Source organism: Pseudorca crassidens, chromosome 19 (genome assembly GCF_039906515.1).
Source record: "Pseudorca crassidens isolate mPseCra1 chromosome 19, mPseCra1.hap1, whole genome shotgun sequence".
In the NCBI taxonomy this organism is placed as follows: domain Eukaryota; kingdom Metazoa; phylum Chordata; class Mammalia; order Artiodactyla; family Delphinidae; genus Pseudorca; species Pseudorca crassidens.
The window spans coordinates 24,513,990-24,541,525 of NC_090314.1; the positions used below are offsets into that span (position 1 = coordinate 24,513,990).

Genomic DNA, 27,536 nt, shown 5'->3' on the forward strand with positions numbered 1-27,536 from the left:
GGAGGGCCCAGAGTGGCATTCCCTGGTAACCAGGGTCAGGTAAGCTGAGCCTGGACAGTCAAACAGGGCCCGGTGGCCGGCATACATCCCCTCGAGCGGTCATTCATTCGCTCACCGCCCGCTGACTCACTTGTTCAAATGACACATTGCGTCTCTTGGCCCCTCTTGAGACTAGGAAGACCTTGGCCTCAGAGGCCTGCTGAAGGCCTGGCTGGAGTCCAGAGCCTCAGCCTTCTTCATGCCCTTCACTGGGCCTGGAGCTGGACCTGCCCAGATGTGGAACCTCCCAGTTTGGAAGCAACTTCTTGTATGAGGCTCTCTGTGGACAGGGACAGCTGAGACACAGAGGAGGTGCCCAGAGACCAGGGGTTTGGAGTCTGCAGCTGCAGATGTACTTAGTGCATGGTATAGGACCAGGAGGGGCCTGCTGGCAGAGCTGTGGCCACTAAACCAAAGGGACCCTCAGGCCAAGAAGGGGACACTGGCTTCTTATTGCAGGAAGCCAAGCGCAGGGACCCAGGCTGGCAGAAGTAGTGGCGCTTCCAAGCCACAGACCACCAATGTTTCCTGGACTCTGGCGCTCTTTATTCCTCTCTCCATGCCCTGCCGCCCCCTGCCCCTGCCCCCATTTGCTGCTGGTAAGTTCATTTTCCCAGTCTGGCTCCCGTGCAGAGAGGGCCTGGAGGCCGAGGTGGAAGGTAGCAGCGAGTTGGCCCGCGCTTGGCCCTCCTGCGGTTGCCGCTTCAGCACCAGACTGTCATACACCTGGTAGTTGGCATTGCCTCCCGGGTTCCGGCTGAGTGGCATGAAGGTGGGCGGGGGTGGAGGGTGCTCGGTAGCCTGGACGTCGGGCAGGAGGTGAGAGGGGCGGAGGAGCAGCGCTGAGCTGGGAGCCGGGGCCCGCTGGTCCGAGGCCTCGGCCAGTACCGTGAGGGAGGCGGAGGTGGCCACAGGGCGCCGCCGCAAGGGCAGGATCTCAGCCCATTCGGCCGCCGGGTGCCGCACCTCGTGGGGATCGCGGGAGTAATCCAAGTGTCCCGCGGAGGGATGCAGGCTGCGGTTGGACTCGCTGTGAGCACAGCTGGGGAGGCTACGTCTGTGGGCCGGTGGGGTGTCACGCTACCAGGCGTCGGGCCGGTAGACCCGAGGCACCAGAGCGGATGGAGGCTCAGAGCCCTCCAGACCCAGACTCCGCCGCGGGCCCAGTTGCCGTCCTTTCGGCCCGCGAGCCCCTCGACCTGCACCTGGCCTCCCCCACCGGCGCCCAGCCCCGGCGCCGCCACCTGTGTGCCGGTGTGTCCCTCCACAGCTCCCTCCGACAAAAGCCCCGCCCCACCACCACCCCGCCCCTCTGACGTGTCACCGCGGCCGGGTGCGGGTGCGGGATCGAGGGCAGGGGCCACTTCCCCGGGCCTGCCGGCCACCAGGGGCGGGGTCCTGAGCTCGGTGGGGGGTGTGGGGGCAAGGGTGGCCTTGCCGGGGCTGAGGGGCCGTGGCGACTCAATGGTGGCTCCCAGTGGCTTCGGGCCAGCTGCTGTCGGGCAGAAGGGCCGGCCCGGGCTGCGGTCGGGCTGCGCCTAGCGCCGCGTGGGCGGGCAGGGCCGATGCCCAAGGGACCGCGGGCCCCGGGCCCTGAAGCCTCCGGGGCCACGTCCCTGTGAGCGACGTGCGGGATCTTGGGCGGGGCGCCAAGCGCCGAAGGGTTTGCTGGGTCAGGGCCGCCCTGGGCTGGGAGGTGGTCGCCAAACCCTCCGCCGCCGCCCGATACCCGAGACCTCCGTTCCCCCTGCCTGGGCGGGCGAGGGGGCCCTGCCGGGGCGGGCTGGCCGCCAGGCTGGCGTTAAGGCGCCAGCGCCAGCGAAACTGGGCCTCAAGAGGCCGCCCGCGGCCCCCCACCCCCGTCTACGGCCATACCACCCTGAACGCGCCCGATCTCGTCTGATCTCGGAAGCTAAGCAGGGTCGGGCCTGGTTAGTACTTGGATGGGAGACCGCCTGGGAATACCGGTTGCTGTAGGCTTTTTGCCTCCCGCTGCGCCCGCCTTCTCCTTTACTCGCCCGCGGCGGGGGCCGCCGGCTCCGCCCCCGCCGGGCCGCGCTGCAGGCCCCACCTCCTCAGGCCCCTCCCACCACGGCGCGCGCCGGCGGGGGCGCTCCCCGCCGGCCCGGCCGGCCAGGCGGCCAGAAGGCGGCCCTGGAAGGCAGCCGCACCCCAGACGCTCCCGGGGTGGCTGGCCCGGACCCAGACTCCGCCGCGGGCCCAGTTGCCGTCCTTTCGGCCCGCGAGCCCCTCGACCTGCACCTGGCCGCCCCCACCGGCGCCCAGCCCCGGCGCCGCCACCTGTGTGCCGGTGTGTCCCTCCACAGCTCCCTCCGACAAAAGCCCCGCCCCACCACCACCCCGCCCCTCTGGCGTGTCACCGCGGCCGGGTGCGGGAGCGGGATCGAGGGCAGGGGCCGCTTCCCCGGGCCTGCCGGCCACCAGGGGCGGGGTCCTGAGCTCGGCGGGGGGTGTGGGGGCAAGGGTGGCCTTGCCGGGGCTGAGGGGCCGTGGCGACTCAATGGTGGCTCCCGGTGGCTTCGGGCCGGCTGCTGTCGGGCAGGAGGGCCGGCCCGGGCTGCGGCCGGGCTGCGCCTAGCGCCGCGTGGGCGGGCAGGGCCGATGCCCAAGGGACCGCGGGCCCCGGGCCCTGAAGCCTCCGGGGCCACGTCCCTGTGAGCGACGTGCGGGATCTTGGGCGGGGCGCCAAGCGCCGAAGGGTTTGCTGGGTCAGGGCCGCCCTGGGCTGGGAGGTGGTCGCCAAACCCTCCGCCGCCGCCCGATACCCGAGACCTCCGTTCCCCCTGCCTGGGCGGGCGAGGGGGCCCTGCCGGGGCGGGCTGGCCGCCAGGCTGGCGTTAAGGCGCCAGCGCCAGCGAAACTGGGCCTCAAGAGGCCGCCCGCGGCCCCCCACCCCCGTCTACGGCCATACCACCCTGAACGCGCCCGATCTCGTCTGATCTCGGAAGCTAAGCAGGGTCGGGCCTGGTTAGTACTTGGATGGGAGACCGCCTGGGAATACCGGGTGCTGTAGGCTTTTTGCCTCCCGCTCCGCCCGCCTTCTCCTTTACTCGCCCGCGGCGGGGGGGCCGCCGGCTCCGCCCCCGCCGAGCCCCGCTGCAGGCAGTAGGCAAGGTGGTTTACCTGCCCGAGCAGGAAGCTTGGGCGATGGCAGAAGTGGGAAGAAACTCTTGAGCACAGGTTCTTGGGATCCACGGAGCAGCGCATGCACATGCAATGGGTGCCTACACAGCTGGCTTGCTTGTCTGTGGGGAAAGGCGAGATGGGTCAGGGCCTGGGTTCCTGAGGGGCTGAGAATCAAGGCAGGGATAGAAGAAAGGGGACAGGCCCACATCCCCTGAACCCACGCCGGCGCCCACTCACCTTTGTGGAAAATACGATTGAAAAGTGCCCGCAAGAATCTCTTCAGATGCCTCCAGAGTTGAGGGAAGAAGGGGAGGGGGGAGGCCGGGAGCAGGGTGAGCCCTGAAATCCAACCCTTGTCCGGTCACACCCCAGCAGCCCTCCCACCTCAGCCCCTTCAAGACCCCAGGGCTCCCCCAGCCGCGCTGCACAGATCCTGCCCTGACCATAGTCACCATGTTGATCCCCACGTTGAGCAAGATGAAGCTGACCGGGATCAGAAGAATTGAGTATCCTTGCTCCTGGCATTTCCTGGGGATGGGGCCAGTGAACGGCTCGGCTCGGTAGTAGTTTCGCTCACCCATGGCCGTTGGTCCCAGGACTGCCTGGGCCCTCTGCCCTCCAGTTTTAACTGGGAGCCAGACTGGGTCATAATGGGGCAGGTGGTGAGGTCACAGTGAGGGAGGGGGATGAAAAGGAGGGCCCAGAGTGGCATTCCCTGGTAACCAGGGTCAGGTAAGCTGAGCCTGGACAGTCAAACAGGGCCCGGTGGCCGGCATACATCCCCTCGAGCGGTCATTCATTCGCTCACCGCCCGCTGACTCACTTGTTCAAATGACACATTGCGTCTCTTGGCCCCTCTTGAGACTAGGAAGACCTTGGCCTCAGAGGCCTGCTGAAGGCCTGGCTGGAGTCCAGAGCCTCAGCCTTCTTCATGCCCTTCACTGGGCCTGGAGCTGGACCTGCCCAGATGTGGAACCTCCCAGTTTGGAAGCAACTTCTTGTATGAGGCTCTCTGTGGACAGGGACAGCTGAGACACAGAGGAGGTGCCCAGAGACCAGGGGTTTGGAGTCTGCAGCTGCAGATGTACTTAGTGCATGGTATAGGACCAGGAGGGGCCTGCTGGCAGAGCTGTGGCCACTAAACCAAAGGGACCCTCAGGCCAAGAAGGGGACACTGGCTTCTTATTGCAGGAAGCCAAGCGCAGGGACCCAGGCTGGCAGAAGGAGTGGCGCTTCCAAGCCACAGACCACCAATGTTTCCTGGACTCTGGCGCTCTTTATTCCTCTCTCCATGCCCTGCCGCCCCCTGCCCCTGCCCCCATTTGCTGCTGGTAAGTTCATTTTCCCAGTCTGGCTCCCGTGCAGAGAGGGCCTGGAGGCCGAGGTGGAAGGTAGCAGCGAGTTGGCCCGCGCTTGGCCCTCCTGCGGTTGCCGCTTCAGCACCAGACTGTCATACACCTGGTAGTTGGCATTGCCTCCCGGGTTCCGGCTGAGTGGCATGAAGGTGGGCGGGGGTGGAGGGTGCTCGGTAGCCTGGACGTCGGGCAGGAGGTGAGAGGGGCGGAGGAGCAGCGCTGAGCTGGGAGCCGGGGCCCGCTGGTCCGAGGCCTCGGCCAGTACCGTGAGGGAGGCGGAGGTGGCCACAGGGCGCCGCCGCAAGGGCAGGATCTCAGCCCATTCGGCCGCCGGGTGCCGCACCTCGTGGGGATCGCGGGAGTAATCCAAGTGTCCCGCGGAGGGATGCAGGCTGCGGTTGGACTCGCTGTGAGCACAGCTGGGGAGGCTACGTCTGTGGGCCGGTGGGGTGTCACGCTACCAGGCGTCGGGCCGGTAGACCCGAGGCACCAGAGCGGATGGAGGCTCAGAGCCCTCCAGACCCAGACTCCGCCGCGGGCCCAGTTGCCGTCCTTTCGGCCCGCGAGCCCCTCGACCTGCACCTGGCCTCCCCCACCGGCGCCCAGCCCCGGCGCCGCCACCTGTGTGCCGGTGTGTCCCTCCACAGCTCCCTCCGACAAAAGCCCCGCCCCACCACCACCCCGCCCCTCTGACGTGTCACCGCGGCCGGGTGCGGGTGCGGGATCGAGGGCAGGGGCCACTTCCCCGGGCCTGCCGGCCACCAGGGGCGGGGTCCTGAGCTCGGTGGGGGGTGTGGGGGCAAGGGTGGCCTTGCCGGGGCTGAGGGGCCGTGGCGACTCAATGGTGGCTCCCAGTGGCTTCGGGCCAGCTGCTGTCGGGCAGGAGGGCCGGCCCGGGCTGCGGTCGGGCTGCGCCTAGCGCCGCGTGGGCGGGCAGGGCCGATGCCCAAGGGACCGCGGGCCCCGGGCCCTGAAGCCTCCGGGGCCACGTCCCTGTGAGCGACGTGCGGGATCTTGGGCGGGGCGCCAAGCGCCGAAGGGTTTGCTGGGTCAGGGCCGCCCTGGGCTGGGAGGTGGTCGCCAAACCCTCCGCCGCCGCCCGATACCCGAGACCTCCGTTCCCCCTGCCTGGGCGGGCGAGGGGGCCCTGCCGGGGCGGGCTGGCCGCCAGGCTGGCGTTAAGGCGCCAGCGCCAGCGAAACTGGGCCTCAAGAGGCCGCCCGCGGCCCCCCACCCCCGTCTACGGCCATACCACCCTGAACGCGCCCGATCTCGTCTGATCTCGGAAGCTAAGCAGGGTCGGGCCTGGTTAGTACTTGGATGGGAGACCGCCTGGGAATACCGGGTGCTGTAGGCTTTTTGCCTCCCGCTCCGCCCGCCTTCTCCTTTACTCGCCCGCGGCGGGGGGGCCGCCGGCTCCGCCCCCGCCGAGCCCCGCTGCAGGCAGTAGGCAAGGTGGTTTACCTGCCCGAGCAGGAAGCTTGGGCGATGGCAGAAGTGGGAAGAAACTCTTGAGCACAGGTTCTTGGGATCCACGGAGCAGCGCATGCACATGCAATGGGTGCCTACACAGCTGGCTTGCTTGTCTGTGGGGAAAGGCGAGATGGGTCAGGGCCTGGGTTCCTGAGGGGCTGAGAATCAAGGCAGGGATAGAAGAAAGGGGACAGGCCCACATCCCCTGAACCCACGCCGGCGCCCACTCACCTTTGTGGAAAATACGATTGAAAAGTGCCCGCAAGAATCTCTTCAGATGCCTCCAGAGTTGAGGGAAGAAGGGGAGGGGGGAGGCCGGGAGCAGGGTGAGCCCTGAAATCCAACCCTTGTCCGGTCACACCCCAGCAGCCCTCCCACCTCAGCCCCTTCAAGACCCCAGGGCTCCCCCAGCCGCGCTGCACAGATCCTGCCCTGACCATAGTCACCATGTTGATCCCCACGTTGAGCAAGATGAAGCTGACCGGGATCAGAAGAATTGAGTATCCTTGCTCCTGGCATTTCCTGGGGATGGGGCCAGTGAACGGCTCGGCTCGGTAGTAGTTTCGCTCACCCATGGCCGTTGGTCCCAGGACTGCCTGGGCCCTCTGCCCTCCAGTTTTAACTGGGAGCCAGACTGGGTCATAATGGGGCAGGTGGTGAGGTCACAGTGAGGGAGGGGGATGAAAAGGAGGGCCCAGAGTGGCATTCCCTGGTAACCAGGGTCAGGTAAGCTGAGCCTGGACAGTCAAACAGGGCCCGGTGGCCGGCATACATCCCCTCGAGCGGTCATTCATTCGCTCACCGCCCGCTGACTCACTTGTTCAAATGACACATTGCGTCTCTTGGCCCCTCTTGAGACTAGGAAGACCTTGGCCTCAGAGGCCTGCTGAAGGCCTGGCTGGAGTCCAGAGCCTCAGCCTTCTTCATGCCCTTCACTGGGCCTGGAGCTGGACCTGCCCAGATGTGGAACCTCCCAGTTTGGAAGCAACTTCTTGTATGAGGCTCTCTGTGGACAGGGACAGCTGAGACACAGAGGAGGTGCCCAGAGACCAGGGGTTTGGAGTCTGCAGCTGCAGATGTACTTAGTGCATGGTATAGGACCAGGAGGGGCCTGCTGGCAGAGCTGTGGCCACTAAACCAAAGGGACCCTCAGGCCAAGAAGGGGACACTGGCTTCTTATTGCAGGAAGCCAAGCGCAGGGACCCAGGCTGGCAGAAGTAGTGGCGCTTCCAAGCCACAGACCACCAATGTTTCCTGGACTCTGGCGCTCTTTATTCCTCTCTCCATGCCCTGCCGCCCCCTGCCCCTGCCCCCATTTGCTGCTGGTAAGTTCATTTTCCCAGTCTGGCTCCCGTGCAGAGAGGGCCTGGAGGCCGAGGTGGAAGGTAGCAGCGAGTTGGCCCGCGCTTGGCCCTCCTGCGGTTGCCGCTTCAGCACCAGACTGTCATACACCTGGTAGTTGGCATTGCCTCCCGGGTTCCGGCTGAGTGGCATGAAGGTGGGCGGGGGTGGAGGGTGCTCGGTAGCCTGGACGTCGGGCAGGATGTGAGGGGGCGGAGGAGCAGCGCTGAGCTGGGAGCCGGGGCCCGCTGGTCCGAGGCCTCGGCCAGTACCGTGAGGGAGGCGGAGGTGGCCACAGGGCGCCGCCGCAAGGGCAGGATCTCAGCCCATTCGGCCGCCGGGTGCCGCACCTCGTGGGGATCGCGGGAGTAATCCAAGTGTCCCGCGGAGGGATGCAGGCTGCGGTTGGACTCGCTGTGAGCACAGCTGGGGAGGCTACGTCTGTGGGCCGGTGGGGTGTCACGCTACCAGGCGTCGGGCCGGTAGACCCGAGGCACCAGAGCGGATGGAGGCTCAGAGCCCTCCAGACCCAGACTCCGCCGCGGGCCCAGTTGCCGTCCTTTCGGCCCGCGAGCCCCTCGACCTGCACCTGGCCTCCCCCACCGGCGCCCAGCCCCGGCGCCGCCACCTGTGTGCCGGTGTGTCCCTCCACAGCTCCCTCCGACAAAAGCCCCGCCCCACCACCACCCCGCCCCTCTGACGTGTCACCGCGGCCGGGTGCGGGTGCGGGATCGAGGGCAGGGGCCACTTCCCCGGGCCTGCCGGCCACCAGGGGCGGGGTCCTGAGCTCGGTGGGGGGTGTGGGGGCAAGGGTGGCCTTGCCGGGGCTGAGGGGCCGTGGCGACTCAATGGTGGCTCCCAGTGGCTTCGGGCCAGCTGCTGTCGGGCAGAAGGGCCGGCCCGGGCTGCGGTCGGGCTGCGCCTAGCGCCGCGTGGGCGGGCAGGGCCGATGCCCAAGGGACCGCGGGCCCCGGGCCCTGAAGCCTCCGGGGCCACGTCCCTGTGAGCGACGTGCGGGATCTTGGGCGGGGCGCCAAGCGCCGAAGGGTTTGCTGGGTCAGGGCCGCCCTGGGCTGGGAGGTGGTCGCCAAACCCTCCGCCGCCGCCCGATACCCGAGACCTCCGTTCCCCCTGCCTGGGCGGGCGAGGGGGCCCTGCCGGGGCGGGCCGGCCGCAAGGCTGGCGTTAAGGCGCCAGCGCCAGCGAAACTGGGCCTCAAGAGGCCGCCCGCGGCCCCCCGCCCCCGTCTACGGCCATACCACCCTGAACGCGCCCGATCTCGTCTGATCTCGGAAGCTAAGCAGGGTCGGGCCTGGTTAGTACTTGGATGGGAGACCGCCTGGGAATACCGGGTGCTGTAGGCTTTTTGCCTCCCGCTCCGCCCGCCTTCTCCTCTACTCGCCCGCGGCTGGGGCCGCCGGCTCCGCCCCCGCCGGGCCGCGCTGCAGGCCCCACCTCCTCAGGCCCCTCCCACCACGGCGCGCGCCGGCGGGGGCGCTCCCCGCCGGCCCGGCCGGCCAGGCGGCCAGAAGGCGGCCCTGGAAGGCAGCCGCACCCCAGACGCTCCCGGGGTGGCTGGCCCGGACCCAGACTCCGCCGCGGGCCCAGTTGCCGTCCTTTCGGCCCGCGAGCCCCTCGACCTGCACCTGGCCGCCCCCACCGGCGCCCAGTCCCGGCGCCGCCACCTGTGTGCCGGTGTGTCCCTCCACAGCTCCCTCCGACAAAAGCCCCGCCCCACCACCACCCCGCCCCTCTGGCGTGTCACCGCGGCCGGGTGCGGGAGCGGGATCGAGGGCAGGGGCCGCTTCCCCGGGCCTGCCGGCCACCAGGGGCGGGGTCCTGAGCTCGGCGGGGGGTGTGGGGGCAAGGGTGGCCTTGCCGGGGCTGAGGGGCCGTGGCGACTCAATGGTGGCTCCCGGTGGCTTCGGGCCGGCTGCTGTCGGGCAGGAGGGCCGGCCCGGGCTGCGGCCGGGCTGCGCCTAGCGCCGCGTGGGCGGGCAGGGCCGATGCCCAAGGGACCGCGGGCCCCGGGCCCTGAAGCCTCCGGGGCCACGTCCCTGTGAGCGACGTGCGGGATCTTGGGCGGGGCGCCAAGCGCCGAAGGGTTTGCTGGGTCAGGGCCGCCCTGGGCTGGGAGGTGGTCGCCAAACCCTCCGCCGCCGCCCGATACCCGAGACCTCCGTTCCCCCTGCCTGGGCGGGCGAGGGGGCCCTGCCGGGGCGGGCCGGCCGCAAGGCTGGCGTTAAGGCGCCAGCGCCAGCGAAACTGGGCCTCAAGAGGCCGCCCGCGGCCCCCCGCCCCCGTCTACGGCCATACCACCCTGAACGCGCCCGATCTCGTCTGATCTCGGAAGCTAAGCAGGGTCGGGCCTGGTTAGTACTTGGATGGGAGACCGCCTGGGAATACCGGGTGCTGTAGGCTTTTTGCCTCCCGCTCCGCCCGCCTTCTCCTTTACTCGCCCGCGGCGGGGGGGCCGCCGGCTCCGCCCCCGCCGAGCCCCGCTGCAGGCAGTAGGCAAGGTGGTTTACCTGCCCGAGCAGGAAGCTTGGGCGATGGCAGAAGTGGGAAGAAACTCTTGAGCACAGGTTCTTGGGATCCACGGAGCAGCGCATGCACATGCAATGGGTGCCTACACAGCTGGCTTGCTTGTCTGTGGGGAAAGGCGAGATGGGTCAGGGCCTGGGTTCCTGAGGGGCTGAGAATCAAGGCAGGGATAGAAGAAAGGGGACAGGCCCACATCCCCTGAACCCACGCCGGCGCCCACTCACCTTTGTGGAAAATACGATTGAAAAGTGCCCGCAAGAATCTCTTCAGATGCCTCCAGAGTTGAGGGAAGAAGGGGAGGGGGGAGGCCGGGAGCAGGGTGAGCCCTGAAATCCAACCCTTGTCCGGTCACACCCCAGCAGCCCTCCCACCTCAGCCCCTTCAAGACCCCAGGGCTCCCCCAGCCGCGCTGCACAGATCCTGCCCTGACCATAGTCACCATGTTGATCCCCACGTTGAGCAAGATGAAGCTGACCGGGATCAGAAGAATTGAGTATCCTTGCTCCTGGCATTTCCTGGGGATGGGGCCAGTGAACGGCTCGGCTCGGTAGTAGTTTCGCTCACCCATGGCCGTTGGTCCCAGGACTGCCTGGGCCCTCTGCCCTCCAGTTTTAACTGGGAGCCAGACTGGGTCATAATGGGGCAGGTGGTGAGGTCACAGTGAGGGAGGGGGATGAAAAGGAGGGCCCAGAGTGGCATTCCCTGGTAACCAGGGTCAGGTAAGCTGAGCCTGGACAGTCAAACAGGGCCCGGTGGCCGGCATACATCCCCTCGAGCGGTCATTCATTCGCTCACCGCCCGCTGACTCACTTGTTCAAATGACACATTGCGTCTCTTGGCCCCTCTTGAGACTAGGAAGACCTTGGCCTCAGAGGCCTGCTGAAGGCCTGGCTGGAGTCCAGAGCCTCAGCCTTCTTCATGCCCTTCACTGGGCCTGGAGCTGGACCTGCCCAGATGTGGAACCTCCCAGTTTGGAAGCAACTTCTTGTATGAGGCTCTCTGTGGACAGGGACAGCTGAGACACAGAGGAGGTGCCCAGAGACCAGGGGTTTGGAGTCTGCAGCTGCAGATGTACTTAGTGCATGGTATAGGACCAGGAGGGGCCTGCTGGCAGAGCTGTGGCCACTAAACCAAAGGGACCCTCAGGCCAAGAAGGGGACACTGGCTTCTTATTGCAGGAAGCCAAGCGCAGGGACCCAGGCTGGCAGAAGGAGTGGCGCTTCCAAGCCACAGACCACCAATGTTTCCTGGACTCTGGCGCTCTTTATTCCTCTCTCCATGCCCTGCCGCCCCCTGCCCCTGCCCCCATTTGCTGCTGGTAAGTTCATTTTCCCAGTCTGGCTCCCGTGCAGAGAGGGCCTGGAGGCCGAGGTGGAAGGTAGCAGCGAGTTGGCCCGCGCTTGGCCCTCCTGCGGTTGCCGCTTCAGCACCAGACTGTCATACACCTGGTAGTTGGCATTGCCTCCCGGGTTCCGGCTGAGTGGCATGAAGGTGGGCGGGGGTGGAGGGTGCTCGGTAGCCTGGACGTCGGGCAGGAGGTGAGAGGGGCGGAGGAGCAGCGCTGAGCTGGGAGCCGGGGCCCGCTGGTCCGAGGCCTCGGCCAGTACCGTGAGGGAGGCGGAGGTGGCCACAGGGCGCCGCCGCAAGGGCAGGATCTCAGCCCATTCGGCCGCCGGGTGCCGCACCTCGTGGGGATCGCGGGAGTAATCCAAGTGTCCCGCGGAGGGATGCAGGCTGCGGTTGGACTCGCTGTGAGCACAGCTGGGGAGGCTACGTCTGTGGGCCGGTGGGGTGTCACGCTACCAGGCGTCGGGCCGGTAGACCCGAGGCACCAGAGCGGATGGAGGCTCAGAGCCCTCCAGACCCAGACTCCGCCGCGGGCCCAGTTGCCGTCCTTTCGGCCCGCGAGCCCCTCGACCTGCACCTGGCCTCCCCCACCGGCGCCCAGCCCCGGCGCCGCCACCTGTGTGCCGGTGTGTCCCTCCACAGCTCCCTCCGACAAAAGCCCCGCCCCACCACCACCCCGCCCCTCTGACGTGTCACCGCGGCCGGGTGCGGGTGCGGGATCGAGGGCAGGGGCCACTTCCCCGGGCCTGCCGGCCACCAGGGGCGGGGTCCTGAGCTCGGTGGGGGGTGTGGGGGCAAGGGTGGCCTTGCCGGGGCTGAGGGGCCGTGGCGACTCAATGGTGGCTCCCAGTGGCTTCGGGCCAGCTGCTGTCGGGCAGAAGGGCCGGCCCGGGCTGCGGTCGGGCTGCGCCTAGCGCCGCGTGGGCGGGCAGGGCCGATGCCCAAGGGACCGCGGGCCCCGGGCCCTGAAGCCTCCGGGGCCACGTCCCTGTGAGCGACGTGCGGGATCTTGGGCGGGGCGCCAAGCGCCGAAGGGTTTGCTGGGTCAGGGCCGCCCTGGGCTGGGAGGTGGTCGCCAAACCCTCCGCCGCCGCCCGATACCCGAGACCTCCGTTCCCCCTGCCTGGGCGGGCGAGGGGGCCCTGCCGGGGCGGGCTGGCCGCCAGGCTGGCGTTAAGGCGCCAGCGCCAGCGAAACTGGGCCTCAAGAGGCCGCCCGCGGCCCCCCGCCCCCGTCTACGGCCATACCACCCTGAACGCGCCCGATCTCGTCTGATCTCGGAAGCTAAGCAGGGTCGGGCCTGGTTAGTACTTGGATGGGAGACCGCCTGGGAATACCGGTTGCTGTAGGCTTTTTGCCTCCCGCTGCGCCCGCCTTCTCCTTTACTCGCCCGCGGCGGGGGCCGCCGGCTCCGCCCCCGCCGGGCCGCGCTGCAGGCCCCACCTCCTCAGGCCCCTCCCACCACGGCGCGCGCCGGCGGGGGCGCTCCCCGCCGGCCCGGCCGGCCAGGCGGCCAGAAGGCGGCCCTGGAAGGCAGCCGCACCCCAGACGCTCCCGGGGTGGCTGGCCCGGACCCAGACTCCGCCGCGGGCCCAGTTGCCGTCCTTTCGGCCCGCGAGCCCCTCGACCTGCACCTGGCCGCCCCCACCGGCGCCCAGCCCCGGCGCCGCCACCTGTGTGCCGGTGTGTCCCTCCACAGCTCCCTCCGACAAAAGCCCCGCCCCACCACCACCCCGCCCCTCTGGCGTGTCACCGCGGCCGGGTGCGGGAGCGGGATCGAGGGCAGGGGCCGCTTCCCCGGGCCTGCCGGCCACCAGGGGCGGGGTCCTGAGCTCGGCGGGGGGTGTGGGGGCAAGGGTGGCCTTGCCGGGGCTGAGGGGCCGTGGCGACTCAATGGTGGCTCCCGGTGGCTTCGGGCCGGCTGCTGTCGGGCAGGAGGGCCGGCCCGGGCTGCGGCCGGGCTGCGCCTAGCGCCGCGTGGGCGGGCAGGGCCGATGCCCAAGGGACCGCGGGCCCCGGGCCCTGAAGCCTCCGGGGCCACGTCCCTGTGAGCGACGTGCGGGATCTTGGGCGGGGCGCCAAGCGCCGAAGGGTTTGCTGGGTCAGGGCCGCCCTGGGCTGGGAGGTGGTCGCCAAACCCTCCGCCGCCGCCCGATACCCGAGACCTCCGTTCCCCCTGCCTGGGCGGGCGAGGGGGCCCTGCCGGGGCGGGCTGGCCGCCAGGCTGGCGTTAAGGCGCCAGCGCCAGCGAAACTGGGCCTCAAGAGGCCGCCCGCGGCCCCCCACCCCCGTCTACGGCCATACCACCCTGAACGCGCCCGATCTCGTCTGATCTCGGAAGCTAAGCAGGGTCGGGCCTGGTTAGTACTTGGATGGGAGACCGCCTGGGAATACCGGGTGCTGTAGGCTTTTTGCCTCCCGCTCCGCCCGCCTTCTCCTTTACTCGCCCGCGGCGGGGGGGCCGCCGGCTCCGCCCCCGCCGAGCCCCGCTGCAGGCAGTAGGCAAGGTGGTTTACCTGCCCGAGCAGGAAGCTTGGGCGATGGCAGAAGTGGGAAGAAACTCTTGAGCACAGGTTCTTGGGATCCACGGAGCAGCGCATGCACATGCAATGGGTGCCTACACAGCTGGCTTGCTTGTCTGTGGGGAAAGGCGAGATGGGTCAGGGCCTGGGTTCCTGAGGGGCTGAGAATCAAGGCAGGGATAGAAGAAAGGGGACAGGCCCACATCCCCTGAACCCACGCCGGCGCCCACTCACCTTTGTGGAAAATACGATTGAAAAGTGCCCGCAAGAATCTCTTCAGATGCCTCCAGAGTTGAGGGAAGAAGGGGAGGGGGGAGGCCGGGAGCAGGGTGAGCCCTGAAATCCAACCCTTGTCCGGTCACACCCCAGCAGCCCTCCCACCTCAGCCCCTTCAAGACCCCAGGGCTCCCCCAGCCGCGCTGCACAGATCCTGCCCTGACCATAGTCACCATGTTGATCCCCACGTTGAGCAAGATGAAGCTGACCGGGATCAGAAGAATTGAGTATCCTTGCTCCTGGCATTTCCTGGGGATGGGGCCAGTGAACGGCTCGGCTCGGTAGTAGTTTCGCTCACCCATGGCCGTTGGTCCCAGGACTGCCTGGGCCCTCTGCCCTCCAGTTTTAACTGGGAGCCAGACTGGGTCATAATGGGGCAGGTGGTGAGGTCACAGTGAGGGAGGGGGATGAAAAGGAGGGCCCAGAGTGGCATTCCCTGGTAACCAGGGTCAGGTAAGCTGAGCCTGGACAGTCAAACAGGGCCCGGTGGCCGGCATACATCCCCTCGAGCGGTCATTCATTCGCTCACCGCCCGCTGACTCACTTGTTCAAATGACACATTGCGTCTCTTGGCCCCTCTTGAGACTAGGAAGACCTTGGCCTCAGAGGCCTGCTGAAGGCCTGGCTGGAGTCCAGAGCCTCAGCCTTCTTCATGCCCTTCACTGGGCCTGGAGCTGGACCTGCCCAGATGTGGAACCTCCCAGTTTGGAAGCAACTTCTTGTATGAGGCTCTCTGTGGACAGGGACAGCTGAGACACAGAGGAGGTGCCCAGAGACCAGGGGTTTGGAGTCTGCAGCTGCAGATGTACTTAGTGCATGGTATAGGACCAGGAGGGGCCTGCTGGCAGAGCTGTGGCCACTAAACCAAAGGGACCCTCAGGCCAAGAAGGGGACACTGGCTTCTTATTGCAGGAAGCCAAGCGCAGGGACCCAGGCTGGCAGAAGTAGTGGCGCTTCCAAGCCACAGACCACCAATGTTTCCTGGACTCTGGCGCTCTTTATTCCTCTCTCCATGCCCTGCCGCCCCCTGCCCCTGCCCCCATTTGCTGCTGGTAAGTTCATTTTCCCAGTCTGGCTCCCGTGCAGAGAGGGCCTGGAGGCCGAGGTGGAAGGTAGCAGCGAGTTGGCCCGCGCTTGGCCCTCCTGCGGTTGCCGCTTCAGCACCAGACTGTCATACACCTGGTAGTTGGCATTGCCTCCCGGGTTCCGGCTGAGTGGCATGAAGGTGGGCGGGGGTGGAGGGTGCTCGGTAGCCTGGACGTCGGGCAGGAGGTGAGAGGGGCGGAGGAGCAGCGCTGAGCTGGGAGCCGGGGCCCGCTGGTCCGAGGCCTCGGCCAGTACCGTGAGGGAGGCGGAGGTGGCCACAGGGCGCCGCCGCAAGGGCAGGATCTCAGCCCATTCGGCCGCCGGGTGCCGCACCTCGTGGGGATCGCGGGAGTAATCCAAGTGTCCCGCGGAGGGATGCAGGCTGCGGTTGGACTCGCTGTGAGCACAGCTGGGGAGGCTACGTCTGTGGGCCGGTGGGGTGTCACGCTACCAGGCGTCGGGCCGGTAGACCCGAGGCACCAGAGCGGATGGAGGCTCAGAGCCCTCCAGACCCAGACTCCGCCGCGGGCCCAGTTGCCGTCCTTTCGGCCCGCGAGCCCCTCGACCTGCACCTGGCCTCCCCCACCGGCGCCCAGCCCCGGCGCCGCCACCTGTGTGCCGGTGTGTCCCTCCACAGCTCCCTCCGACAAAAGCCCCGCCCCACCACCACCCCGCCCCTCTGACGTGTCACCGCGGCCGGGTGCGGGTGCGGGATCGAGGGCAGGGGCCACTTCCCCGGGCCTGCCGGCCACCAGGGGCGGGGTCCTGAGCTCGGTGGGGGGTGTGGGGGCAAGGGTGGCCTTGCCGGGGCTGAGGGGCCGTGGCGACTCAATGGTGGCTCCCAGTGGCTTCGGGCCAGCTGCTGTCGGGCAGAAGGGCCGGCCCGGGCTGCGGTCGGGCTGCGCCTAGCGCCGCGTGGGCGGGCAGGGCCGATGCCCAAGGGACCGCGGGCCCCGGGCCCTGAAGCCTCCGGGGCCACGTCCCTGTGAGCGACGTGCGGGATCTTGGGCGGGGCGCCAAGCGCCGAAGGGTTTGCTGGGTCAGGGCCGCCCTGGGCTGGGAGGTGGTCGCCAAACCCTCCGCCGCCGCCCGATACCCGAGACCTCCGTTCCCCCTGCCTGGGCGGGCGAGGGGGCCCTGCCGGGGCGGGCTGGCCGCCAGGCTGGCGTTAAGGCGCCAGCGCCAGCGAAACTGGGCCTCAAGAGGCCGCCCGCGGCCCCCCGCCCCCGTCTACGGCCATACCACCCTGAACGCGCCCGATCTCGTCTGATCTCGGAAGCTAAGCAGGGTCGGGCCTGGTTAGTACTTGGATGGGAGACCGCCTGGGAATACCGGTTGCTGTAGGCTTTTTGCCTCCCGCTGCGCCCGCCTTCTCCTTTACTCGCCCGCGGCGGGGGCCGCCGGCTCCGCCCCCGCCGGGCCGCGCTGCAGGCCCCACCTCCTCAGGCCCCTCCCACCACGGCGCGCGCCGGCGGGGGCGCTCCCCGCCGGCCCGGCCGGCTAGGCGGCCAGAAGGCGGCCCTGGAAGGCAGTCGCACCCCAGACGCTCCCGGGGTGGCTGGCCCGGACCCAGACTCCGCCGCGGGCCCAGTTGCCGTCCTTTCGGCCCGCGAGCCCCTCGACCTGCACCTGGCCGCCCCCACCGGCGCCCAGCCCCGGCGCCGCCACCTGTGTGCCGGTGTGTCCCTCCACAGCTCCCTCCGACAAAAGCCCCGCCCCACCACCACCCCGCCCCTCTGGCGTGTCACCGCGGCCGGGTGCGGGAGCGGGATCGAGGGCAGGGGCCGCTTCCCCGGGCCTGCCGGCCACCAGGGGCGGGGTCCTGAGCTCGGCGGGGGGTGTGGGGGCAAGGGTGGCCTTGCCGGGGCTGAGGGGCCGTGGCGACTCAATGGAGGCTCGCGGTGGCTTCGGGCCGGCTGCTGTCGGGCAGGAGGGCCGGCCCGGGCTGCGGCCGGGCTGCGCCTAGCGCCGCGTGGGCGGGCAGGGCCGATGCCCAAGGGACCGCGGGCCCCGGGCCCTGAAGCCTCCGGGGCCACGTCCCTGTGAGCGACGTGCGGGATCTTGGGCGGGGCGCCAAGCGCCGAAGGGTTTGCTGGGTCAGGGCCGCCCTGGGCTGGGAGGTGGTCGCCAAACCCTCCGCCGCCGCCCGATACCCGAGACCTCCGTTCCCCCTGCCTGGGCGGGCGAGGGGGCCCTGCCGGGGCGGGCTGGCCGCCAGGCTGGCGTTAAGGCGCCAGCGCCAGCGAAACTGGGCCTCAAGAGGCCGCCCGCGGCCCCCCGCCCCCGTCTACGGCCATACCACCCTGAACGCGCCCGATCTCGTCTGATCTCGGAAGCTAAGCAGGGTCGGGCCTGGTTAGTACTTGGATGGGAGACCGCCTGGGAATACCGGGTGCTGTAGGCTTTTTGCCTCCCGCTCCGCCCGCCTTCTCCTTTACTCGCCCGCGGCGGGGGGGCCGCCGGCTCCGCTCCCGCCGTGCCCCGCTGCAGGCAGTAGGCAAGGTGGTTTACCTGCCCGAGCAGGAAGCTTGGACGATGGCAGAAGTGGGAAGAAACTCTTGAGCACAGGTTCTTGGGATCCACGGAGCAGCGCATGCACATGCGATGGGTGCCTACACAGCTGGCTTGCTTGTCTGTGGGGAAAGGCGAGATGGGTCAGGGCCTGGGTTCCTGAGGGGCTGAGAATCAAGGCAGGGATAGAAGAAAGGGGACAGGCCCACATCCCCTGAACCCACGCCGGCGCCCACTCACCTTTGTGGAAAATACGATTGAAAAGTGCCCTCAAGAATCTCTTCAGATGCCTCCAGAGTTGAGGGAAGAAGGGGAGGGGGGAGGCCGGGAGCAGGGTGAGCCCTGAAATCCAACCCTTGTCCGGTCACACCCCAGCAGCCCTCCCACCTCAGCCCCTTCAAGACCCCAGGGCTCCCCCAACCGCGCTGCACAGATCCTGCCCTGACCATAGTCACCATGTTGATCCCCACGTTGAGCAAGATGAAGCTGACCGGGATCAGAAGAATTGAGTATCCTTGCTCCTGGCATTTCCTGGGGATGGGGCCAGTGAACGGCTCGGCTCGGTAGTAGTTTCGCTCACCCATGGCCGTTGGTCCCAGGACTGCCTGGGCCCTCTGCCCTCCAGTTTTAACTGGGAGCCAGACTGGGTCATAATGGGGCAGGTGGTGAGGTCACAGTGAGGGAGGGGGATGAAAAGGAGGGCCCAGAGTGGCATTCCCTGGTAACCAGGGTCAGGTAAGCTGAGCCTGGACAGTCAAACAGGGCCCGGTGGCCGGCATACATCCCCTCGAGCGGTCATTCATTCGCTCACCGCCCGCTGACTCACTTGTTCAAATGACACATTGTGTCTCTTGGCCCCTCTTGAGACTAGGAAGACCTTGGCCTCAGAGGCCTGCTGAAGGCCTGGCTGGAGTCCAGAGCCTCAGCCTTCTTCATGCCCTTCACTGGGCCTGGAGCTGGACCTGCCCAGATGTGGAACCTCCCAGTTTGGAAGCAACTTCTTGTATGAGGCTCTCTGTGGACAGGGACAGCTGAGACACAGAGGAGGTGCCCAGAGACCAGGGGTTTGGAATCTGCAGCTGCAGATGTACTTAGTGCATGGTATAGGACCAGGAGGGGCCTGCTGGCAGAACTGTGGCCACTAAACCAAAGGGACCCTCAGGCCAAGAAGGGGACACTGGCTTCTTATTGCAGGAAGCCAAGCGCAGGGACCCAGGCTGGCAGAAGGAGTGGCGCTTCCAAGCCACAGACCACCAATGTTTCCCGGGTTCGGGAGCGGGATCGAGGGCAGGGGCCGCTTCCCCGGGCCTGCCGGCCACCAGGGGCGGGGTCCTGAGCTCGGCGGGGGGTGTGGGGGCAAGGGTGGCCTTGCCGGGGCTGAGGGGCCGTGGCGACTCAATGGAGGCTCCCGGTGGCTTCGGGCCGGCTGCTGTCGGGCAGGAGGGCCGGCCCGGGCTGCGGCCGGGCTGCGCCTAGCGCCGCGTGGGCGGGCAGGGCCGATGCCCAAGGGACCGCGGGCCCCGGGCCCTGAAGCCTCCGGGGCCACGTCCCTGTGAGCGACGTGCGGGATCTTGGGCGGGGCGCCAAGCGCCGAAGGGTTTGCTGGGTCAGGGCCGCCCTGGGCTGGGAGGTGGTCGCCAAACCCTCCGCCGCCGCCCGATACCCGAGACCTCCGTTCCCCCTGCCTGGGCGGGCGAGGGGGCCCTGCCGGGGCGGGCTGGCCGCCAGGCTGGCGTTAAGGCGCCAGCGCCAGCGAAACTGGGCCTCAAGAGGCCGCCCGCGGCCCCCCGCCCCCGTCTACGGCCATACCACCCTGAACGCGCCCGATCTCGTCTGATCTCGGAAGCTAAGCAGGGTCGGGCCTGGTTAGTACTTGGATGGGAGACCGCCTGGGAATACCGGGTGCTGTAGGCTTTTTGCCTCCCGCTCCGCCCGCCTTCTCCTTTACTCGCCCGCGGCGGGGGGGCCGCCGGCTCCGCCCCCGCCGAGCCCCGCTGCAGGCAGTAGGCAAGGTGGTTTACCTGCCCGAGCAGGAAGCTTGGGCGATGGCAGAAGTGGGAAGAAACTCTTGAGCACAGGTTCTTGGGATCCACGGAGCAGCGCATGCACATGCGATGGGTGCCTACACAGCTGGCTTGCTTGTCTGTGGGGAAAGGCGAGATGGGTCAGGGCCTGGGTTCCTGAGGGGCTGAGAATCAAGGCAGGGATAGAAGAAAGGGGACAGGCCCACATCCCCTGAACCCACGCCGGCGCCCACTCACCTTTGTGGAAAATACGATTGAAAAGTGCCCGCAAGAATCTCTTCAGATGCCTCCAGAGTTGAGGGAAGAAGGGGAGGGGGGAGGCCGGGAGCAGGGTGAGCCCTGAAATCCAACCCTTGTCCGGTCACACCCCAGCAGCCCTCCCACCTCAGCCCCTTCAAGACCCCAGGGCTCCCCCAGCCGCGCTGCACAGATCCTGCCCTGACCATAGTCACCATGTTGATCCCCACGTTGAGCAAGATGAAGCTGACCGGGATCAGAAGAATTGAGTATCCTTGCTCCTGGCATTTCCTGGGGATGGGGCCAGTGAACGGCTCGGCTCGGTAGTAGTTTCGCTCACCCATGGCCGTTGGTCCCAGGACTGCCTGGGCCCTCTGCCCTCCAGTTTTAACTGGGAGCCAGACTGGGTCATAATGGGGCAGGTGGTGAGGTCACAGTGAGGGAGGGGGATGAAAAGGAGGGCCCAGAGTGGCATTCCCTGGTAACCAGGGTCAGGTAAGCTGAGCCTGGACAGTCAAACAGGGCCCGGTGGCCGGCATACATCCCCTCGAGCGGTCATTCATTCGCTCACCGCCCGCTGACTCACTTGTTCAAATGACACATTGCGTCTCTTGGCCCCTCTTGAGACTAGGAAGACCTTGGCCTCAGAGGCCTGCTGAAGGCCTGGCTGGAGTCCAGAGCCTCAGCCTTCTTCATGCCCTTCACTGGGCCTGGAGCTGGACCTGCCCAGATGTGGAACCTCCCAGTTTGGAAGCAACTTCTTGTATGAGGCTCTCTGTGGACAGGGACAGCTGAGACACAGAGGAGGTGCCCAGAGACCAGGGGTTTGGAGTCTGCAGCTGCAGATGTACTTAGTGCATGGTATAGGACCAGGAGGGGCCTGCTGGCAGAGCTGTGGCCACTAAACCAAAGGGACCCTCAGGCCAAGAAGGGGACACTGGCTTCTTATTGCAGGAAGCCAAGCGCAGGGACCCAGGCTGGCAGAAGTAGTGGCGCTTCCAAGCCACAGACCACCAATGTTTCCTGGACTCTGGCGCTCTTTATTCCTCTCTCCATGCCCTGCCGCCCCCTGCCCCTGCCCCCATTTGCTGCTGGTAAGTTCATTTTCCCAGTCTGGCTCCCGTGCAGAGAGGGCCTGGAGGCCGAGGTGGAAGGTAGCAGCGAGTTGGCCCGCGCTTGGCCCTCCTGCGGTTGCCGCTTCAGCACCAGACTGTCATACACCTGGTAGTTGGCATTGCCTCCCGGGTTCCGGCTGAGTGGCATGAAGGTGGGCGGGGGTGGAGGGTGCTCGGTAGCCTGGACGTCGGGCAGGAGGTGAGAGGGGCGGAGGAGCAGCGCTGAGCTGGGAGCCGGGGCCCGCTGGTCCGAGGCCTCGGCCAGTACCGTGAGGGAGGCGGAGGTGGCCACAGGGCGCCGCCGCAAGGGCAGGATCTCAGCCCATTCGGCCGCCGGGTGCCGCACCTCGTGGGGATCGCGGGAGTAATCCAAGTGTCCCGCGGAGGGATGCAGGCTGCGGTTGGACTCGCTGTGAGCACAGCTGGGGAGGCTACGTCTGTGGGCCGGTGGGGTGTCACGCTACCAGGCGTCGGGCCGGTAGACCCGAGGCACCAGAGCGGATGGAGGCTCAGAGCCCTCCAGACCCAGACTCCGCCGCGGGCCCAGTTGCCGTCCTTTCGGCCCGCGAGCCCCTCGACCTGCACCTGGCCTCCCCCACCGGCGCCCAGCCCCGGCGCCGCCACCTGTGTGCCGGTGTGTCCCTCCACAGCTCCCTCCGACAAAAGCCCCGCCCCACCACCACCCCGCCCCTCTGACGTGTCACCGCGGCCGGGTGCGGGTGCGGGATCGAGGGCAGGGGCCACTTCCCCGGGCCTGCCGGCCACCAGGGGCGGGGTCCTGAGCTCGGTGGGGGGTGTGGGGGCAAGGGTGGCCTTGCCGGGGCTGAGGGGCCGTGGCGACTCAATGGTGGCTCCCAGTGGCTTCGGGCCAGCTGCTGTCGGGCAGAAGGGCCGGCCCGGGCTGCGGTCGGGCTGCGCCTAGCGCCGCGTGGGCGGGCAGGGCCGATGCCCAAGGGACCGCGGGCCCCGGGCCCTGAAGCCTCCGGGGCCACGTCCCTGTGAGCGACGTGCGGGATCTTGGGCGGGGCGCCAAGCGCCGAAGGGTTTGCTGGGTCAGGGCCGCCCTGGGCTGGGAGGTGGTCGCCAAACCCTCCGCCGCCGCCCGATACCCGAGACCTCCGTTCCCCCTGCCTGGGCGGGCGAGGGGGCCCTGCCGGGGCGGGCTGGCCGCCAGGCTGGCGTTAAGGCGCCAGCGCCAGCGAAACTGGGCCTCAAGAGGCCGCCCGCGGCCCCCCGCCCCCGTCTACGGCCATACCACCCTGAACGCGCCCGATCTCGTCTGATCTCGGAAGCTAAGCAGGGTCGGGCCTGGTTAGTACTTGGATGGGAGACCGCCTGGGAATACCGGTTGCTGTAGGCTTTTTGCCTTCCGCTGCGCCCGCCTTCTCCTTTACTCGCCCGCGGCGGGGGCCGCCGGCTCCGCCCCCGCCGGGCCGCGCTGCAGGCCCCACCTCCTCAGGCCCCTCCCACCACGGCGCGCGCCGGCGGGGGCGCTCCCCGCCGGCCCGGCCGGCTAGGCGGCCAGAAGGCGGCCCTGGAAGGCAGTCGCACCCCAGACGCTCCCGGGGTGGCTGGCCCGGACCCAGACTCCGCCGCGGGCCCAGTTGCCGTCCTTTCGGCCCGCGAGCCCCTCGACCTGCACCTGGCCGCCCCCACCGGCGCCCAGCCCCGGCGCCGCCACCTGTGTGCCGGTGTGTCCCTCCACAGCTCCCTCCGACAAAAGCCCCGCCCCACCACCACCCCGCCCCTCTGGCGTGTCACCGCGGTTGGGTGCGGGAGCGGGATCGAGGGCAGGGGCCGCTTCCCCGGGCCTGCCGGCCACCAGGGGCGGGGTCCTGAGCTCGGCGGGGGGTGTGGGGGCAAGGGTGGCCTTGCCGGGGCTGAGGGGCCGTGGCGACTCAATGGTGGCTCCCGGTGGCTTCGGGCCGGCTGCTGTCGGGCAGGAGGGCCGGCCCGGGCTGCGGCCGGGCTGCGCCTAGCGCCGCGTGGGCGGGCAGGGCCGATGCCCAAGGGACCGCGGGCCCCGGGCCCTGAAGCCTCCGGGGCCACGTCCCTGTGAGCGACGTGCGGGATCTTGGGCGGGGCGCCAAGCGCCGAAGGGTTTGCTGGGTCAGGGCCGCCCTGGGCTGGGAGGTGGTCGCCAAACCCTCCGCCGCCGCCCGATACCCGAGACCTCCGTTCCCCCTGCCTGGGCGGGCGAGGGGGCCCTGCCGGGGCGGGCCGGCCGCAAGGCTGGCGTTAAGGCGCCAGCGCCAGCGAAACTGGGCCTCAAGAGGCCGCCCGCGGCCCCCCGCCCCCGTCTACGGCCATACCACCCTGAACGCGCCCGATCTCGTCTGATCTCGGAAGCTAAGCAGGGTCGGGCCTGGTTAGTACTTGGATGGGAGACCGCCTGGGAATACCGGGTGCTGTAGGCTTTTTGCCTCCCGCTCCGCCCGCCTTCTCCTCTACTCGCCCGCGGCTGGGGCCGCCGGCTCCGCCCCCGCCGGGCCGCGCTGCAGGCCCCACCTCCTCAGGCCCCTCCCACCACGGCGCGCGCCGGCGGGGGCGCTCCCCGCCGGCCCGGCCGGCCAGGCGGCCAGAAGGCGGCCCTGGAAGGCAGCCGCACCCCAGACGCTCCCGGGGTGGCTGGCCCGGACCCAGACTCCGCCGCGGGCCCAGTTGCCGTCCTTTCGGCCCGCGAGCCCCTCGACCTGCACCTGGCCGCCCCCACCGGCGCCCAGCCCCGGCGCCGCCACCTGTGTGCCGGTGTGTCCCTCCACAGCTCCCTCCGACAAAAGCCCCGCCCCACCACCACCCCGCCCCTCTGGCGTGTCACCGCGGCCGGGTGCGGGAGCGGGATCGAGGGCAGGGGCCGCTTCCCCGGGCCTGCCGGCCACCAGGGGCGGGGTCCTGAGCTCGGCGGGGGGTGTGGGGGCAAGGGTGGCCTTGCCGGGGCTGAGGGGCCGTGGCGACTCAATGGTGGCTCCCGGTGGCTTCGGGCCGGCTGCTGTCGGGCAGGAGGGCCGGCCCGGGCTGCGGCCGGGCTGCGCCTAGCGCCGCGTGGGCGGGCAGGGCCGATGCCCAAGGGACCGCGGGCCCCGGGCCCTGAAGCCTCCGGGGCCACGTCCCTGTGAGCGACGTGCGGGATCTTGGGCGGGGCGCCAAGCGCCGAAGGGTTTGCTGGGTCAGGGCCGCCCTGGGCTGGGAGGTGGTCGCCAAACCCTCCGCCGCCGCCCGATACCCGAGACCTCCGTTCCCCCTGCCTGGGCGGGCGAGGGGGCCCTGCCGGGGCGGGCTGGCCGCCAGGCTGGCGTTAAGGCGCCAGCGCCAGCGAAACTGGGCCTCAAGAGGCCGCCCGCGGCCCCCCACCCCCGTCTACGGCCATACCACCCTGAACGCGCCCGATCTCGTCTGATCTCGGAAGCTAAGCAGGGTCGGGCCTGGTTAGTACTTGGATGGGAGACCGCCTGGGAATACCGGGTGCTGTAGGCTTTTTGCCTCCCGCTCCGCCCGCCTTCTCCTTTACTCGCCCGCGGCGGGGGGGCCGCCGGCTCCGCCCCCGCCGAGCCCCGCTGCAGGCAGTAGGCAAGGTGGTTTACCTGCCCGAGCAGGAAGCTTGGGCGATGGCAGAAGTGGGAAGAAACTCTTGAGCACAGGTTCTTGGGATCCACGGAGCAGCGCATGCACATGCAATGGGTGCCTACACAGCTGGCTTGCTTGTCTGTGGGGAAAGGCGAGATGGGTCAGGGCCTGGGTTCCTGAGGGGCTGAGAATCAAGGCAGGGATAGAAGAAAGGGGACAGGCCCACATCCCCTGAACCCACGCCGGCGCCCACTCACCTTTGTGGAAAATACGATTGAAAAGTGCCCGCAAGAATCTCTTCAGATGCCTCCAGAGTTGAGGGAAGAAGGGGAGGGGGGAGGCCGGGAGCAGGGTGAGCCCTGAAATCCAACCCTTGTCCGGTCACACCCCAGCAGCCCTCCCACCTCAGCCCCTTCAAGACCCCAGGGCTCCCCCAGCCGCGCTGCACAGATCCTGCCCTGACCATAGTCACCATGTTGATCCCCACGTTGAGCAAGATGAAGCTGACCGGGATCAGAAGAATTGAGTATCCTTGCTCCTGGCATTTCCTGGGGATGGGGCCAGTGAACGGCTCGGCTCGGTAGTAGTTTCGCTCACCCATGGCCGTTGGTCCCAGGACTGCCTGGGCCCTCTGCCCTCCAGTTTTAACTGGGAGCCAGACTGGGTCATAATGGGGCAGGTGGTGAGGTCACAGTGAGGGAGGGGGATGAAAAGGAGGGCCCAGAGTGGCATTCCCTGGTAACCAGGGTCAGGTAAGCTGAGCCTGGACAGTCAAACAGGGCCCGGTGGCCGGCATACATCCCCTCGAGCGGTCATTCATTCGCTCACCGCCCGCTGACTCACTTGTTCAAATGACACATTGCGTCTCTTGGCCCCTCTTGAGACTAGGAAGACCTTGGCCTCAGAGGCCTGCTGAAGGCCTGGCTGGAGTCCAGAGCCTCAGCCTTCTTCATGCCCTTCACTGGGCCTGGAGCTGGACCTGCCCAGATGTGGAACCTCCCAGTTTGGAAGCAACTTCTTGTATGAGGCTCTCTGTGGACAGGGACAGCTGAGACACAGAGGAGGTGCCCAGAGACCAGGGGTTTGGAGTCTGCAGCTGCAGATGTACTTAGTGCATGGTATAGGACCAGGAGGGGCCTGCTGGCAGAGCTGTGGCCACTAAACCAAAGGGACCCTCAGGCCAAGAAGGGGACACTGGCTTCTTATTGCAGGAAGCCAAGCGCAGGGACCCAGGCTGGCAGAAGTAGTGGCGCTTCCAAGCCACAGACCACCAATGTTTCCTGGACTCTGGCGCTCTTTATTCCTCTCTCCATGCCCTGCCGCCCCCTGCCCCTGCCCCCATTTGCTGCTGGTAAGTTCATTTTCCCAGTCTGGCTCCCGTGCAGAGAGGGCCTGGAGGCCGAGGTGGAAGGTAGCAGCGAGTTGGCCCGCGCTTGGCCCTCCTGCGGTTGCCGCTTCAGCACCAGACTGTCATACACCTGGTAGTTGGCATTGCCTCCCGGGTTCCGGCTGAGTGGCATGAAGGTGGGCGGGGGTGGAGGGTGCTCGGTAGCCTGGACGTCGGGCAGGAGGTGAGAGGGGCGGAGGAGCAGCGCTGAGCTGGGAGCCGGGGCCCGCTGGTCCGAGGCCTCGGCCAGTACCGTGAGGGAGGCGGAGGTGGCCACAGGGCGCCGCCGCAAGGGCAGGATCTCAGCCCATTCGGCCGCCGGGTGCCGCACCTCGTGGGGATCGCGGGAGTAATCCAAGTGTCCCGCGGAGGGATGCAGGCTGCGGTTGGACTCGCTGTGAGCACAGCTGGGGAGGCTACGTCTGTGGGCCGGTGGGGTGTCACGCTACCAGGCGTCGGGCCGGTAGACCCGAGGCACCAGAGCGGATGGAGGCTCAGAGCCCTCCAGACCCAGACTCCGCCGCGGGCCCAGTTGCCGTCCTTTCGGCCCGCGAGCCCCTCGACCTGCACCTGGCCTCCCCCACCGGCGCCCAGCCCCGGCGCCGCCACCTGTGTGCCGGTGTGTCCCTCCACAGCTCCCTCCGACAAAAGCCCCGCCCCACCACCACCCCGCCCCTCTGACGTGTCACCGCGGCCGGGTGCGGGTGCGGGATCGAGGGCAGGGGCCACTTCCCCGGGCCTGCCGGCCACCAGGGGCGGGGTCCTGAGCTCGGTGGGGGGTGTGGGGGCAAGGGTGGCCTTGCCGGGGCTGAGGGGCCGTGGCGACTCAATGGTGGCTCCCAGTGGCTTCGGGCCAGCTGCTGTCGGGCAGAAGGGCCGGCCCGGGCTGCGGTCGGGCTGCGCCTAGCGCCGCGTGGGCGGGCAGGGCCGATGCCCAAGGGACCGCGGGCCCCGGGCCCTGAAGCCTCCGGGGCCACGTCCCTGTGAGCGACGTGCGGGATCTTGGGCGGGGCGCCAAGCGCCGAAGGGTTTGCTGGGTCAGGGCCGCCCTGGGCTGGGAGGTGGTCGCCAAACCCTCCGCCGCCGCCCGATACCCGAGACCTCCGTTCCCCCTGCCTGGGCGGGCGAGGGGGCCCTGCCGGGGCGGGCCGGCCGCAAGGCTGGCGTTAAGGCGCCAGCGCCAGCGAAACTGGGCCTCAAGAGGCCGCCCGCGGCCCCCCGCCCCCGTCTACGGCCATACCACCCTGAACGCGCCCGATCTCGTCTGATCTCGGAAGCTAAGCAGGGTCGGGCCTGGTTAGTACTTGGATGGGAGACCGCCTGGGAATACCGGGTGCTGTAGGCTTTTTGCCTCCCGCTCCGCCCGCCTTCTCCTCTACTCGCCCGCGGCTGGGGCCGCCGGCTCCGCCCCCGCCGGGCCGCGCTGCAGGCCCCACCTCCTCAGGCCCCTCCCACCACGGCGCGCGCCGGCGGGGGCGCTCCCCGCCGGCCCGGCCGGCCAGGCGGCCAGAAGGCGGCCCTGGAAGGCAGCCGCACCCCAGACGCTCCCGGGGTGGCTGGCCCGGACC

General features: G+C 68.7%; 14 non-coding genes across 14 annotated transcripts; all 14 read left to right on the plus strand.

Annotated features, from left to right (window-relative positions):
• Nucleotides 1-1,900: 1,900 nt before the first annotated feature.
• On the plus strand, nucleotides 1,901-2,019 carry LOC137213592 (5S ribosomal RNA). Its single transcript, XR_010938227.1, has one exon. It is a non-coding gene; the product is annotated as a 5S ribosomal RNA (ribosomal RNA).
• A 938-nt stretch (nucleotides 2,020-2,957) lies between these two features.
• LOC137214148 (5S ribosomal RNA) lies at nucleotides 2,958-3,076 on the plus strand. The gene has a single exon (XR_010938770.1). It is a non-coding gene; the product is annotated as a 5S ribosomal RNA (ribosomal RNA).
• Nucleotides 3,077-5,779: 2,703 nt separating this feature from the next.
• On the plus strand, nucleotides 5,780-5,898 carry LOC137214150 (5S ribosomal RNA). Its single transcript, XR_010938771.1, has one exon. It is a non-coding gene; the product is annotated as a 5S ribosomal RNA (ribosomal RNA).
• A 2,702-nt stretch (nucleotides 5,899-8,600) lies between these two features.
• Nucleotides 8,601-8,719, plus strand: LOC137214151 (5S ribosomal RNA). The gene has a single exon (XR_010938772.1). It is a non-coding gene; the product is annotated as a 5S ribosomal RNA (ribosomal RNA).
• Nucleotides 8,720-9,657: 938 nt separating this feature from the next.
• LOC137214152 (5S ribosomal RNA) lies at nucleotides 9,658-9,776 on the plus strand. The gene has a single exon (XR_010938773.1). It is a non-coding gene; the product is annotated as a 5S ribosomal RNA (ribosomal RNA).
• Nucleotides 9,777-12,479: 2,703 nt separating this feature from the next.
• LOC137213594 (5S ribosomal RNA) lies at nucleotides 12,480-12,598 on the plus strand. Its single transcript, XR_010938229.1, has one exon. It is a non-coding gene; the product is annotated as a 5S ribosomal RNA (ribosomal RNA).
• Nucleotides 12,599-13,536: 938 nt separating this feature from the next.
• LOC137214153 (5S ribosomal RNA) lies at nucleotides 13,537-13,655 on the plus strand. Its single transcript, XR_010938774.1, has one exon. It is a non-coding gene; the product is annotated as a 5S ribosomal RNA (ribosomal RNA).
• A 2,703-nt stretch (nucleotides 13,656-16,358) lies between these two features.
• On the plus strand, nucleotides 16,359-16,477 carry LOC137213595 (5S ribosomal RNA). Its single transcript, XR_010938230.1, has one exon. It is a non-coding gene; the product is annotated as a 5S ribosomal RNA (ribosomal RNA).
• Nucleotides 16,478-17,415: 938 nt separating this feature from the next.
• Nucleotides 17,416-17,534, plus strand: LOC137214154 (5S ribosomal RNA). The gene has a single exon (XR_010938776.1). It is a non-coding gene; the product is annotated as a 5S ribosomal RNA (ribosomal RNA).
• Nucleotides 17,535-19,436: 1,902 nt separating this feature from the next.
• Nucleotides 19,437-19,555, plus strand: LOC137214155 (5S ribosomal RNA). The gene has a single exon (XR_010938777.1). It is a non-coding gene; the product is annotated as a 5S ribosomal RNA (ribosomal RNA).
• Nucleotides 19,556-22,258: 2,703 nt separating this feature from the next.
• On the plus strand, nucleotides 22,259-22,377 carry LOC137213596 (5S ribosomal RNA). Its single transcript, XR_010938231.1, has one exon. It is a non-coding gene; the product is annotated as a 5S ribosomal RNA (ribosomal RNA).
• Nucleotides 22,378-23,315: 938 nt separating this feature from the next.
• LOC137214157 (5S ribosomal RNA) lies at nucleotides 23,316-23,434 on the plus strand. The gene has a single exon (XR_010938779.1). It is a non-coding gene; the product is annotated as a 5S ribosomal RNA (ribosomal RNA).
• A 938-nt stretch (nucleotides 23,435-24,372) lies between these two features.
• On the plus strand, nucleotides 24,373-24,491 carry LOC137214158 (5S ribosomal RNA). Its single transcript, XR_010938780.1, has one exon. It is a non-coding gene; the product is annotated as a 5S ribosomal RNA (ribosomal RNA).
• A 2,703-nt stretch (nucleotides 24,492-27,194) lies between these two features.
• On the plus strand, nucleotides 27,195-27,313 carry LOC137214159 (5S ribosomal RNA). The gene has a single exon (XR_010938781.1). It is a non-coding gene; the product is annotated as a 5S ribosomal RNA (ribosomal RNA).
• The last annotated feature ends 223 nt before the right edge of the window (nucleotides 27,314-27,536 follow it).